This window comes from Chrysochloris asiatica, unplaced genomic scaffold, assembly GCF_000296735.1.
Source record: "Chrysochloris asiatica unplaced genomic scaffold, ChrAsi1.0 scaffold00187, whole genome shotgun sequence".
NCBI classification, from domain to species: Eukaryota; Metazoa; Chordata; class Mammalia; order Afrosoricida; family Chrysochloridae; genus Chrysochloris; species Chrysochloris asiatica.
Genome location: NW_006408705.1, coordinates 1,919,721 through 1,934,390, shown reverse-complemented (window position 1 = coordinate 1,934,390; position 14,670 = coordinate 1,919,721).

Here is a 14,670-nt window from a genome sequence, read left to right as displayed (position 1 = left end):
AATCAGAAGACTTTGTGTAGTCAATAAAGCATAAGTAAACATCTTTCTGGTGTTCTCTGCTTTCAGCCAAGATCCATAAGACATCAGCAATGATATCCCTCATTCCACGGCCTCTTCTGAATCCATCTTGAACTGGAAGTTCTGTGTCAATGTATGCTTGTAGCCATTTCTATATTACTTTTAGTAAAACTTTACTCACATGGGATATCAAAGATATTTTCTGATGATTTCCACATTCTGTGGGGTCACCTCTCTTTGGAATGGGCAAAAATATGGATCTCTTCCAGTCAGTTGGTCAGATAGTTGTCTTCCAAATTTCTTGGCATAGATGAGTGAGTGTCTCCTGTGGCGCCTCATTTTCTTGAAGGATTTCAAATTTTATTCCATCAATTCCTGGTGCCTTGTTCTTTGCCAGTTCCTTCAATGTACCTTGGACTTCTTCCTTCACTATCATTGACTCTTGACCATATGCTACCTCTTGAAATGGTTGAACATCAACCATTGCAACTCATAGAGACCCTGTATAGGGTTTCTGAGACTGTAAATCTTTACAGGAGCAGAAAGCCTCATCTCTCACTGAAGAGCCACTGGTGACTTCAAACTGCTAACTTTCAGTTTAGCAACCCAATGTGTAATCAACTACACTATGCTGCTTGTACTGTCCTCAAAATATTTGCGGTATGATCTTCTCCTCTATATTCCCATTGCCTCTACTAGATCTGAACCCCTTTCACTCATGACTCAACTAGTATTGGAACTTACACTTTCTGATTCTTAGTTCCTCATGTGCAAAATAAAAGTAATCACAGTAACTCATCTTATAGGGTTGTGGTGTGGATTTCACGAGATATTTTGTATTGAGTGTTTAGGGTACTGCCTGACAAAGTTACCATATTTAAAATATTTTAAAGCTATGATTATTTTTTATCATCACCTAATCTTCTTGGGTCCATTCTTGCCTCCAATTCACTCAGCATACTACCTCTATGGGGAGTGAGGTGGCTCCATACAATAAGCACTGGACTGCAAACTACAAGGGCTGCCGTTCCAGCCCATCAACTACATCCATGGGAGAAAGATGAGACTTTCTGCTCATGCAAGGATTTTAAAAGCCTTGAAAACTCTAGGGTCTCTTTAAGTTGGAACTGATTCCATGGCACTTAACAATAACAACTGCCTCTATACTCTAGAAAGTATGTCATTCAGCAACTTTGGAATCTATTGGATCAAACTCCTGCCTGTCTTCCCATGCCATCTTCAGCTCATTCATTCATTCACTCTTTTTTCTGTTAATTCTTCCCAGTTCAGAGCCTCGACAGCCAATCTTATTTTCTACTATTCCCAAACATGAATCATTCAAACTTGTATTCAATACATTTACATTGACCTCGTTGCTCTAAATCAGATATTGAAAACATGATAGGAATTAGATAGAGTGGAGCTGTGAAAATTACAAGTAAAATAGTCAGGAAATCTCTTCTCCACATCCCTCCTATGTTCATAACCCACCCTACACTGCTCTCTCTTCTCTCTAAAATACCACTCTTTTTGCAGTTGTGGAGTCCTGGTGTGGTGCTATAGGATCAAGAACTGGACTACAAGGTCCATTTGAACCAAAAGGTCTCTTGTTCAAACTCAGCAGTTGTTCCTCAGAAACCCTATATGGGGTCTCTATGAGTTGGAACCAAACTTAACAGCACTTAACAACAACAATCAATGTGTCTTCAACAACAAGATTATAAGCTCCTTGAGGGACTTCTGTGTTCTAAGTCCCTAGTACAAGGATTTCAAGCATACATCCCAATTGAAATTGATTCATTGATTTTTATAGGATGAAGAAGACATGTCCTCATTGTCTGTGTCCAAAATTTGTTAAATGTGCATAGTTCCACCTGTGATATGCAAATGATACAACCTTGCTTTCTGAAAGTGAAGAGGACTTAAGACATTTACTGATGAAGATCAAAGAGCACAGCCTTCGGTATGGATTACATCTCAATGTCAAGAAAACAAAAATCCTCTCCACTGGACCAATGAACAACATTCTTATCAACAGAGAAAAGATTGAAGTTGTCAAGGACTTCATTCTTCTTGGATCAACTATGAACACTCACAGAAGCAGCAGTCAAGAGATCAGACGACGTATTGCATTAGGCAAATCTGCTGTACAACACCTTTTTAAAGTGTTGAAGAGCAAAGATGTCAGCTTGAGGACTAAGTTGTGCCTGACCCAAGCCATGGTATTTTAAATAACCTCATATGTATGTGAAAGCTGGACAGTGAAGACCGTAGAAGAATTGATGCTTTTGAGCTATGGTGTTGGAGGAGAATATTGAAAGTGCCATGGACTACCAAAAGAACAAACAAATCTGTGTCGGAAGAAGTGCAGCAAGAGTGTTCCTTGGAGGTCAGGATGGGCAATCATCATCTTGCATACTTGGACATGTTTTCAGGAGGGACCAGTCTCTGAAGAAGGATATCATGTTGAGTAAGGGGGAGGGTCAGAGAAAAAGAGGAAGACCCCCAGCAAGATGTATTGGCAAAGTGGCAGCATCAATGGGCTTAAGCGTAGCAACGATAGTGAGATTGGCCCAGGACCGGGCAGCGTTTTGTTCTGTTGTGCATAGAGTCGCTGTGAGTCAGTGCTGACTTGATGGCACTTAATAATAATGACAACAATAATGGCAGAAAGAGAACTTATATTTCTGTCCATTAGAACAGCTACTAATTCATCTGAGAACTGTTTGATCAATTAATAATTGTTATTGTTAAGTACTGCTGAGTCGGTTCCAACTCGTAGCAACCCTGTATAGGGTTTCCACTGACCTTGTAGTCCAGCACATCCACGCAGTACCACACCAGGATGCCAGGCTGTTATTGGCTGTTGATGGACAATCAACTGAGAAGTGCACATTATTTCACATTTTCATTTAGTAGTTTTATGGTGTTTAGCTGTGGGTTAATGCACTGGGCTGCAGAGTTATTTTGAAGCACAAGGCTGGCAACTCTGTACAGGGTCACTATGGGTCATACCCAACTCAATGGCACTTCACAACAAAAACAACAAATATTATGGAGTAAGAAGAGATTCTTTGATAGATTTTTGTTCTGGTTATTATCGCTGTGTAACAACTTATTGTTGTTGTTAAGTGCTGTTGAGTAGGTTTTGACTCATAATGACCCTGTGTAGAGTTTCTGAGGAGCAGCTGGTGGGTTTGAACCGCCAACCTTGTGGTTCGCAGTCCAGTGCTGATCCTACAGCACCATACCAGGAGGTACCCTGAAATTTAGAGGTGTGAAGAAATGACTATTTTATTTTGTTCATTAATTTAGTGGTTTGAGGATTAGGAAGGTCTTGGCTGGGCAGTTCTCCCTTGGGGAATCTCTCAGGTGTTGTGTCCAGATGTCAGCTGAGGTGCAGTCATCTGATATTTGATGAGCTGGTGGCGGATGCTGTCTGTTGGCTATGAGCTGAGCTGGGTCTGCTGACTAGAGCACCTACATGTGGCCTCTTTGGTCTGGTGATTTGGGAGGAGGAGACTGCTTTGTGATGACTAGATTCCTCCAGAACAAGCACCAGATAGGAGTTATGTGACCTTTTATTTCATAGCCACACACTATGGGTGGGAGCAGTTCCAAGTCTATTGAGATTAAAGGGGAAGCAACATACAATCCTCTTCTCAGTGAGAAAATGGCAAAGAATGTGTGGGCACTTTTAAAATCACCGAAGTCCATTCTCTAGTCACAGCTATTTACCTCCTTCCAAATGCAAAATGGACTTCCAGTGTGGGGCCGTAGGATCAGCACTGGCTACAAATCACAGGTCAGTGGTTCAAACCCACCAGCTATTTCTCAGAAACCCTGAACAGGGTCGCTACAAGTTGGAACCGATTCAATGGAAACTAACAATAACAACAAATGCAAAATACATTTCACCTCTCCTGAGTCACTGATGGTTACTGTGCTTTGAGCGTTCAGCTACATAACAGGGAATTGTAGTACCTGCCTCTACTGTCTGTTGGGAAGATGACATAGAAAAATCTAAGGAAAAGTTGCCTGGCATGGCAGTCTGCAAATATTTATTGAATCTGAATAAAAACCACCATGTAACTGATTTTTAAATCCTCTGAGGGCAGCAGCCATATAATGCTCATTCATGTACCTCCATTGTCATACACAGTGCCTGAGTGCCTCTCTAAATGCTGGTTGAATCTAATATGACATCAGACTCAGACTCAAAATCCAGGTTCTCAGTGTGCAAATGTGAATAAAGATGAGGTGCCAGAGAATTTCAGTTACAAATCCTGTCTATCTGAAGATCTTGGAACTAAAGAGGCAGAGTCTCTGTCTCTCACATGCCCAAAATACAATAGCAAAACAGGGATAGAATAATGTCAAAACTCTTCTTTAGTCTAGGACCTAGGCCTGGCTTTCTCCTCAGTTACTAGACTCTTACAACTTGGCAGGTAATGCAGTAGACTCTGAAGATTTTTAGTCCCATTCGTGTGGTTAGACTTCAGGCAAACCACTTTATTTCTCTGTCTCATTTTCAGCATATCATGAAATAAATCCCTTTGAGAGCTATTTCAGCTCAAAAGTTCTGTGAATCTATGAAATGCCAAAATAATACAATTTATATATTAGTGGATGAAAATCATTGTGTATAATTATGGTAATTCTGAGTCGGAACCGATTTCATGGTACTAAACAACAACAACAACAAATACAAAACATGAAGAGGGGGAAATAAAATCGTTTTTGTTGTGAAGTAGGGACTTATTAAGTCAATGTTGCCACTAGAGGTCACTAGTGTACCATCTCAAAGAGAATAAATGTGATCAAAACCAAAAAACCACTTTGACTAGGACTCAAAGTGACCCTGTACAGGGTTTCCGAGGCTGTAAATCTTTACGGGAGCAGAAAGCCTCATCTTTCTCCTGCAGAACAGCTGGTAGTTTTGAACTGCTGACCTTACGGTTCGCAGCCTGATTTGTAACCACTACGCTACCAGAATTCCTTACTGAGGTTTTAATCTTATCAGGAGCAGAAAACCTCGTCTTTCTCCCTTGGAGCAATTAGTGGGTTTAAACTGCCGACCATGTGGTTAGCAATCCAATGCTTATCCTACAGCACCACATCAGAACTCCATGATGGTGGTGGTGGTAGTGTGCCATGGAGTTGGTTTAGACTCATAGCGACCCTGTATCGGGTTTTTGAGGATGTAAATCTTGAAGGGAGCAGAAAGCCTCATCTTTCTTTTGAAGAGTAACTGGTAGATGTGAACTGCTGACCTTGCGATTAATAGCCCAGCTTGTAACTCACTATGCTACCTGAACTCATGATGTTGTTATTGTTGTTGTGTACCTTTGAGTCAGTTCTGACACACAGTGACTCTGTATAGGGTTTCTGAGGAGCAACTGGTGGGTTTGAACTGCTGACCTTGTGGTTCGCAGTCCAATGCTTATCCTACAGTGAGATACCAGGAAAACTCATGATGGGGAACTAATAATAAATGCCTTGATTGTAGTTGGAGCTGCAAGGTTAATAGTTCAAACCCACTAGCCACTCCTTGGGGAAAAGATGAGGCTTCTGCTCTGTAAAGATTTCCAGGCTCATAAACTTCCAGTTAGCACTGACTCGAAGGCAGTGGGTTTGGCTTTCCTGGGTACTGACAGTTGCTATATGGATCTCTTACATTTGTTCTGAATGTCTCCTGACAGTTGTCAGATGTTATGATGAGATGCCATCAGTTATGACTGTAGGTCATGTCCCATGAGCACCTCATGTCCTGGAAGTGGGAAAAGCCCCGGCCAGAACCATAAGGTAAATAACTTATTTTCCTTTTCTACCCTCATCTTGGAGTCCTGGTGTGGTGCTGGACTGCAAAGTCGTTTGAGCTGCATGGTTGGTGGTTCAAGCTCACCACTTCCTCCTTGGAAACCCTATACAGGGTTGCTATGGGTCGGAATTAACTCGACTGCACTGAACAGCAACAGCCGCAACTCTCATATTGGGAGGTGATGAAGGGCATTGAAATAATCCAATAGAAAATAATGTGAGTTATGAGGTGAAAAGGCACTAGAGAGATCCAGGTATTATCCTTTAATGTAGCACAGACATGTCTGTTTTTTATGATTGAAAAAGTAGGGACCCAGCGTATAGCTTCCAGTCAACACTGAACAGACAGCCATTCAGGCACTATGCTTGAAAGAGGGGCTACATTAATGAGCAAGATACAGTTGATGCCCTCAAAGAATTGAAAGAGTCCATTTCAGAGAGCTTTTTATTCAGAATGAATTCTCATTTATAGACTGCATTGGGCAAATCTGCTGCAAAAGGCCTCTTTAAAATATTAAAGAGCAAAGATGTCACTTTGAGGACTAAGGTATACCTGACCTAAGTCATGGTGTTTTTAAATGCCTCATATACGTGCAAAAACTGGACAATGAATAAGGAAGACTGGAGGAGCATTGATGAGCTTGAATTATGGAATTGGTGAAGAAGAGCAAACAAATCTGTCTTGGAAGGCACTCCGCTGGAATGCTAGTTGGTAGTGGTGGCTGCGCGCTGCCAAGTTGGTTCTGACTCATAGAGACCCTGAATAAGGTTTCTGAGGCTGTAAATCTTTACGGCAAGCCTCATCATTCTCCCACGGAGCATCGTTGGATTTGAACTGCTGATCTTGTACTTAGCAGTCCAATGCATAGCCCACTATGCCACCAGAGCTCTTTAAATGCTCCATCAAAGAATGGCTAGACTTCATATCAAGTACATTGAACATGTGTCAGGAGGGATAAGGCTTTGGAGAAGGACATCATGCTTGGTAAAGTCGAGGGTCGACTAAAAAGAGGAAGACCCTCAATGAGATGGCTACAACAATGGACTCAAGCGCAGCAATGATTGTGAGGATGGCATAGGACTAGACAGTATTTTGTTCTGCTGTACACAGGGTCGCTATGAGTCAAAATCACCTCGAAGGTACCTAACAACCACAGCATGATGGTAACTTCCCCTTAGATTGCCTTATGTCATCTTCCCGACAGACATTAGGGCAGGTACTACAACTTCCTTTTCAGGCGACGCCACTGGCAAGTGACAAAGTCAGGAGTTCAATACAGACCAAGGACATAAAATCTGAAGCTGAACCACAGAGACACTTGCATGAAATTTTTAGAAAACTACATTGGACAAGGACCAATGGTGTTTGTTTAAAAAATATTCACATGCATTTTAGTGTAAAACTTTTTGGGAGGAAAAAAAAATACTTAAAATGAAGATAATGCTTTGAAACATAAAGAACCGTAGTAGAGATCACCTCTGAAGACAATTCTGAAAGTAAGATTTTTATTTGCTTCAGATTGGGCCCCAGAATACCTCCGGGAGATATATCAATTTTCTTCTAAAATGAAAACTACATTATATATTTTGCTAATTTGCTTCAAGTGACAGTTACAGAAAATCAACTTCAAATTGTAGAACCCGCAGTTCTGTCACCACCAAAGAATAGCAATGGTTATGAGTTCTTTTCATAACTTACAGAAGTTATTGCTTCTACATGTTTAAGGGGCGTTGACCTGATTAAACTGGTTGTCAGCAGCCTTTAGAACAAACACTGAACGGACACAGACAGGGTCCCTGTCTTAGTGACCTAGTGCTACTATAACAGGAAGACCAGAAGGATTTCTTGCCTTGAACAAATAGAAATCTATCCTCTCACAGTTTAGGATAGAAGACCAAAATCAGGGCTCCGGCTCTGGGGAAAGGTCTTTGTCTCCTTGTCCATCTGTAAGCCCAGCATGCCTTGGGGTTCTCCATGTGTCTTGACACTAATCTTCCTCTGGATCTAGAAGCTTCACAGGGCAGGACACGCAGGTTCAAAGGACATACACCATTCCCAGCTCTTATTTCTTGGTGGTGTTCACTTCTCTCTCCATTTATATCTTAGAAGAGATTAACACAAAATATAACCTAATCCTGTAGATTGCACCTGACCTCATTAACATTACAGCAGTGAGGATTTACAACACATAGGATAATTATATCAGATCAGAGCTGATCATATCATAGGGATGATTATATCATATGAGATCTTATCATGGAGGTGATGATAACTACATCTTAACTGCTAAACCACTGAGGATTCTGGCCCAGCCAAGTTGACACAAAACCTTAAGTATCACGGATCCTATTACAGAGCAGTAAGACTTCTCATCATTATTTGAGAAGGAAAAAGGGAGCCCAAACCTGCTTTTGCTATGCCAAGTATTACTAACTATGCTGGTACTATTTTAAGCCAGCTGTTTACTATAACAATTTAAACTATGGGCTGACTTGTCCTTACTGATGATTGTTGCAACACAAGATCAAGTAGCAAAATTATTACTGGGCTAATTGCTTATATTGCTTCTTCTTCAGTATCCAGCTAGAGTAATTCTCTTCTTTATTGACCCATACGCATCCCACCAACACTTTCTGATGAATTTTGTTGTTACTGAGCTGTTTTAGTACGCTGGAGACATATCACTTTTAAGCTATGTATGATATAAGGAAAGTGAAGGAGAAATAGATACCTGTCAGAAAAATGAAAGATTTTGCAAGTTAGAGATTTGGAGGAGAGGCATTTTGCCACAGGTCCTTAGTATCCCTGGATATTCTTGCTGTTTTAACAGGAGTACAAGGCCCTGACTCAGCCTTTGCCTGGGCCATGTCTTACGGGTGTATGCAGTGAACAACTTTAACGGATGAGATCATGCTTTCCCCCAGCTTATTTCCACTTGCTATAAAAGTAATACATTCCCTATGATCAGCATTCATCTCCTGTGCAAGCACCTATCTGAACCCTACATATTACTACTCCTGTGAGATTTGGAGGAACTGGGAAATAGGCATATACCAGCATGAAGCTTATTTGCTTGGGAAATTGTGAGTGACAGTCTTTGACTCAACCATCCCTTGTCTTCTGCCAGCATTCATGAAACTATAGCAGGCTAATTTATTAGCTTGTAAGTAGTATATAGCGTAGTGGTTACGAATCGGGCTGCGAACCGCAAGGTCAGCAGTTCGAAACTACCAGCGGTTCCGTGGGAGAAAAATGAGGCTTTCTGCTCCCGTAAAGATTTACAGCCTCGGAAACCCTGTACAGGATCGCTATGAGTCGAAACCGACACCACGGCACATAACAACAACAACAAAGTAGTATAAAAGGAGCCCTGGCAGTGTAGTGGATTGCGAGTTGGGCTCCTAACTTCTAAGTCAGTAGTTCAAATCTACCAGTGGCTCCTCAGGAGAAAGATGCGGCTTTCTGCTCCCATAAAGATTTATAGCCTTGGAAACCCTACAAAGGGTTGCTATGAGTTGGAAATGACTTGGTGTCACACAACCACCACCATCACAAATAGTATAAGGAGTCTTGGTGTGGCACTGTAAAACAAGCAGTGGACTGTGGTTCAAATCCACCAGATGCTCCTCGGAAACCCAGTACAGCGTAGCTATGGGTTGGAACCAACTCGACAGTACTTAACAAAGCTAAGTGGAGAGGAGCCCCTGGGTGGTACAAATGATTAACATGACTGGTTGCTAATGAAAAGACCCGAGGTTTGAGTCCACCCTGAGGCACTTCAAAAGAAAGGTCTGTTGCTGTTCCTGAGAAATCTATCACTGGGAACCTTAAGGAGTACAACTCTGCTCTGGCACACATGGGCTGTCATGAGTTGTAATTGACTCAATGGGAATGGATTTTTTTTTAAGTAGTATAAAGCCCAGATGTTGACAGACCCTGAGAGAAGAACTCTAAAGTTGATTCCTTTTAGCACAAATGGTTACCAGGGAAACTGAAACTATGAGGATTATGCTTGTATATTGAGATTAAGAAAATCCATTCCCAGCCAAGGACTTCAGAGCCTTGCTAGCAACTCGTGTGCATTCTTTCATAAAACATTAGTTATCACAGTAACTCTGACTCCCATGCCCTTTATATCTTATTGAAACAGAATCCCCTTCATGCTCCCAGATGCCAAATTATTTGTCTTGATTTTAAAGCCAGATAGTTTCATAGACTCTCAGTGGAACATGTAGCCAGCTGAAATGATGGATAATAGTAGATGAGTGTCTACAGAATGACAAACCATGAAAGCTGGAGTGGGGTGGCTCACAGATAACTCACTTAGGAAAAATGCTTTGAGAACCTGCTAGAGAGTCAAACACAATGAAATCTTCCAGGGTTGACTGTTAAATAGGAAATTATATACTATGACTCAGTCATTGTTAAGTGCTGCCCAGTCAGTTCTGACTCATAGCAACTCTACATAGGATTTTAAAGGAGTGGGTTTGAACCACCATCCTTGTGATTAGCGATCCACTGTTTATCTTATAGTGCCCCACCAGGACTCCACTGGTAGTATTATAAGGAATCTTGGTGGCACAGTAGTTAAGCGCTCAGTTGTTAACTAAAAGGTCAGCAGTTTGAACCCACCAACTGTTCTGTGGAAGAAAGATGTGGCAGACTGCTTCTGACTGTTCTATAGGGTCACTCTAAGTCAGAGTTTACTTGACAGCAACGGGTTTGGTTGTGTTTTTTTTGGTGTTTTGGGTTTTAGTGTCATTTAGTAAAGTCCTCAATATTATGACATCTCTCTGGTAGTGTAGTGGTTACGAATCGGGCTGCTAATCTCAAGGTCAGCAGTTTGAAACTACCAGCTGTTCCGTGGGAGAAAGATGAGGCTTTCTGCTCCCATAAAGATTTATAGCTGTGGAAACCCTGTACAGGGTTGCTATGAGTCGGAACCGACTCCACGGCACATAACAACAACAACAACAACAACAATGCTTTAGAGAAGCAGGATTGACATGGTGTCCAGACTTCTTTTTGAGGAAATGGGAACCTACAACAAAGCAGTTAATCTACCACAGTCTTCTGGGTAATTTTACTAAATTTTGTATGCCCCACAGTATGTCGCACATAATGGAAACTCAACTTTTCTGTGAGTAAAATGATTGAAGAATTGGAACTCAGGTTTCCTTTTCCTTAAACCCAGGCTTTATTTTGTTGTTGTTAAGTGCCATTGAGTCAGTGACCCTGTATAGGGTTTCCAAGGAGCGGATGGTGAGTTTACCCTCCAGTACCACACCAGAACTCCATACTGTTGATAAACCAGGGTTTCCAAATCAGTCACCTGCATTCCAATATTGATTTTTTTTTTGGCCACATCTTTCTACTGCCTGTATTATCATTTAATTATTATTATTATTAGTTTGGCTTTGTTCTAAGCAATGACATGTGTAAACCGAGGTAAAATGTTTTGTTGGCAATTTTCTATCTGGTGTGGTGCTGTGGGTTAATGCTCTGGATTGCAAAATCGGTTTGAACTGCAAGGTCGGCTGTTCAAGCTCACCAGCCGATCCTTGGAAACCCTATACAGGGTCGCTATGGGTCAGAACCAACTCAACAACACTTAACAACATCACATTAAAATAAACATATAATTATTTTTTTAAAGTTCAGCATGTACACCCCGAAGTATAAGCACCAATCTTTGTTGAACATTAGGTTAGATAATACTTTTGTCCAGAGAAAAATGGGCATCGAGACTGCATCAAGTCAGTCATATGTATTTTCATATTTGGCATAAAGTTAAAAGTACGCCTCTATGGAGACTGAATTCTTCCTCAAATTTGCATGTGAGAAACCCTCTAAAAATACATTAGTAATGTCTTACCTTTCCATCTATGTATTGAGTAAATGAATGAAAATTACTCTGATCAACTTAGCCAACTATTGATTATCATGAAATTATAATCTTAAGAAAAGTGTGCAAGAACAACTTTACTAAACAGCAGTATGATATTTAGTTTTAAGTCTAGTTTTGAAAACAAGTTTCAACAATTAGGATATATTCCTTACTTACCAAATTCAAGACGGCACTAATTCTCCAATGAATTCAGTAACCTTTCAAAAGAAAAAAAAAAAAAGAAAATATGAGTTCTTTTTTAGGAATGAGATGCGATATATTTTGCAAATTAATGAGCTTTAAAGTATCAAGGAACACACCTGGTTACACTTGAAAGTTATCAAAATGCCTCCATTTAGCATATTTCACTTTAAAATATCCACAGTATGTTTAGAGTCCCCTAATTGCTTAAGACAAGATTGAAGTTTCCCTATATATACCAGACTGGAGCCCAAAAATGATCTTGGAAATTTCCTATATTTTATTCATCATTTCGTCTCCACATAATACATTGTCTTGTAAAATTACTTCTCCATGTGAAGTTCTCTTATTCTCTACAGAAAAAAATAAATAAAATTGTGCTTTCATTTAGAGCGTTGTTCATGGTTCAAGCTCACCAGCTGTTTCTCAGAAACCCTATAGAGGGTCACTATGGGTCAGAAGTGACTCGACAGCACTTAACAACAGCAAGTCTGGGTATGATGCTCTAAGATAAGCTCTGGACTGTTAACCACAAGGTTGGCACCAACTGCTGGTTTTTGGGGTTTGTTTTTTTTTTGTACATGAGTGTTTAGCTTACTTAGAAGAATGGAATGGTTTTATAAAAGACCATGTAAGTTTTTAAAATTTTAAATTGAAAAATTTAACAAAAACATAGAACATTACATAAATAAACACATATTTTAATGAGTGTTCAATTCACTTCATTGCCAGTTTGACAAAGAGTCAACCTCCTTTTGATATTCATTTTATTGTACTATTCCTTACTGTTTTCATCATTTCAAGGATTTTTCTTTATTCATTTGAAGACATGTCGGACTTAATTATCAGCAACACTGTTTTACTAAATTTGTGAAGAGTATATTGCTAGTAACCTTTTTGTATGTTATTTTTTTAGATAATTTGTATAATGTCTTCCTTTAAACCTTAAATTATCTATCAGGATACATACTCCTGGAATTTTAAAAAGGTGAATGCCCTAAAATAATCAAACTATTTTATTGCAATAATTTTCTTGCATTGTCTTAATAGTTATAGGACTCAGCAGAGAACCCTTATAAAGCCTAGTTTATTTTGTCAATTTAAAAAGTATATATCTTAATCTATATCATTTCTCTCCATTCCCACCCCCCACTTCTGTAATCTATTAGTTGTTGTTGTTGTTAAGTGCCATCGAGTCGGGTCCGACCCATAGTGACCCTGTACAGGGTTTCCAAGGGTGTAAATCTTTACGGGAGTAGAAAGCCTCATCTTTCTCCCGCGGAGTGGCTGGTAGTTTCGAACCGCTGACCTTAAGGTTCGCAGCCCGATTCGTAACCACTACGCTACCAGAGCTCCTTAATCTATTAGTTAAGGGGGCATTATGTTGTTGTTTTTATTGTTAGTGCTCACTCAGTCTATAGAGTTTTACATAGCCTGAATTTCACTCATTTTATCCAGGTGGTAGACTTTAATGCATTTCTCTTTTCTCTGTATTTCCTGTGAATGCTGGCTTATGGTTTTGGTTAAGGCAACGTGCAGTGTGTGTGTATAGTGATGTTAGTGTTTAGTGTTTGGTCCAAGCAACTAGAAAGACAGGGTTGCCATTTCTTGAGATAGAGAAGACCATGAGAAAAGCAAGTTTGGAGTGTGTGCATGGAATAGTATGTTTCGGGTTTTATCACATTGAGTTTGTCATGCCTAGTAAACACACAAGTAGAATATGAAGAGGAAGTTAGCTATGTTGAAGACATGAGGAGTTTCAAAAAGCTCATGGAAAAACGGAATGAAGACATAAGGATTTTTTCATAATCTTTTTGAAGCCCTCTCGTGTAAATTAGAGTTGACAGCAGATCTACAATAATCAATGCCACCCATGGATTTGATAAAATTACATGTTATTAGGTCCTGTCCATTCAATGTCAACTCATAGTGATCCTATATTTACAACAGAACGTAACACTATCCAGTCCTGTGTGATCCTCACAATCGTTGCTATGGTTGAACCCATTGTTGCAGCCACTGGGTCAATCCTTCCCACTGGGGAATTTCCTCTTTTTCACTGACCCTCCACTTTACCAGGCATGATGTCCTTCTCCAGAGACTGGCCCCTCCTGATAATATGTCCAAAGTACATGAGATGGAGTCTAGCAATTCTTGCTTCTAAGGAACATTCTGGCTGTACTTCCAACACAGATTTGCTGATTCTTCTAGCCATCCATGGTATATTCAATTTTCTTCAGCAACATCATAATTCAAAGGCATCAGTTCGTCTTCACTTCTTTATTCATTATCTAGCTTTTGAATACATACATTTGCTTGCTTCTTCAGTCCACAAATACTCTTTTCTTAAATTTGAATGATTTCTTCATCACCAAAGGTTATAATGACAACCTTTCTGAGAGCAGCCAGGATCATCCGTCTAGGATTTCGGACCCAAATTTTTATGTTCCTGCTTAGACTGAGTCCTGGTGTAGCACTGTAGGCTAAGCACTAGACTGCTAACCTCAAGGCTGGTAGTTCAAACCCATCAGCCACTCCTTGGAAACCCTGTACATCAGGGGTGAAAAATGTACAGCCCAGGCCATATATGGCCTGAGAAATAATTTTTTCTGGCCTGCCAAGGCAACCGCAGTTCCATTCATCACATTAGGGGTGAGTTGACTAATATTTGACAAAATAGAGGTTAATGTTTAAGTTGACACAGGATTGTTATGAGTCAGAAACAGACTAGATAGCATTTAAG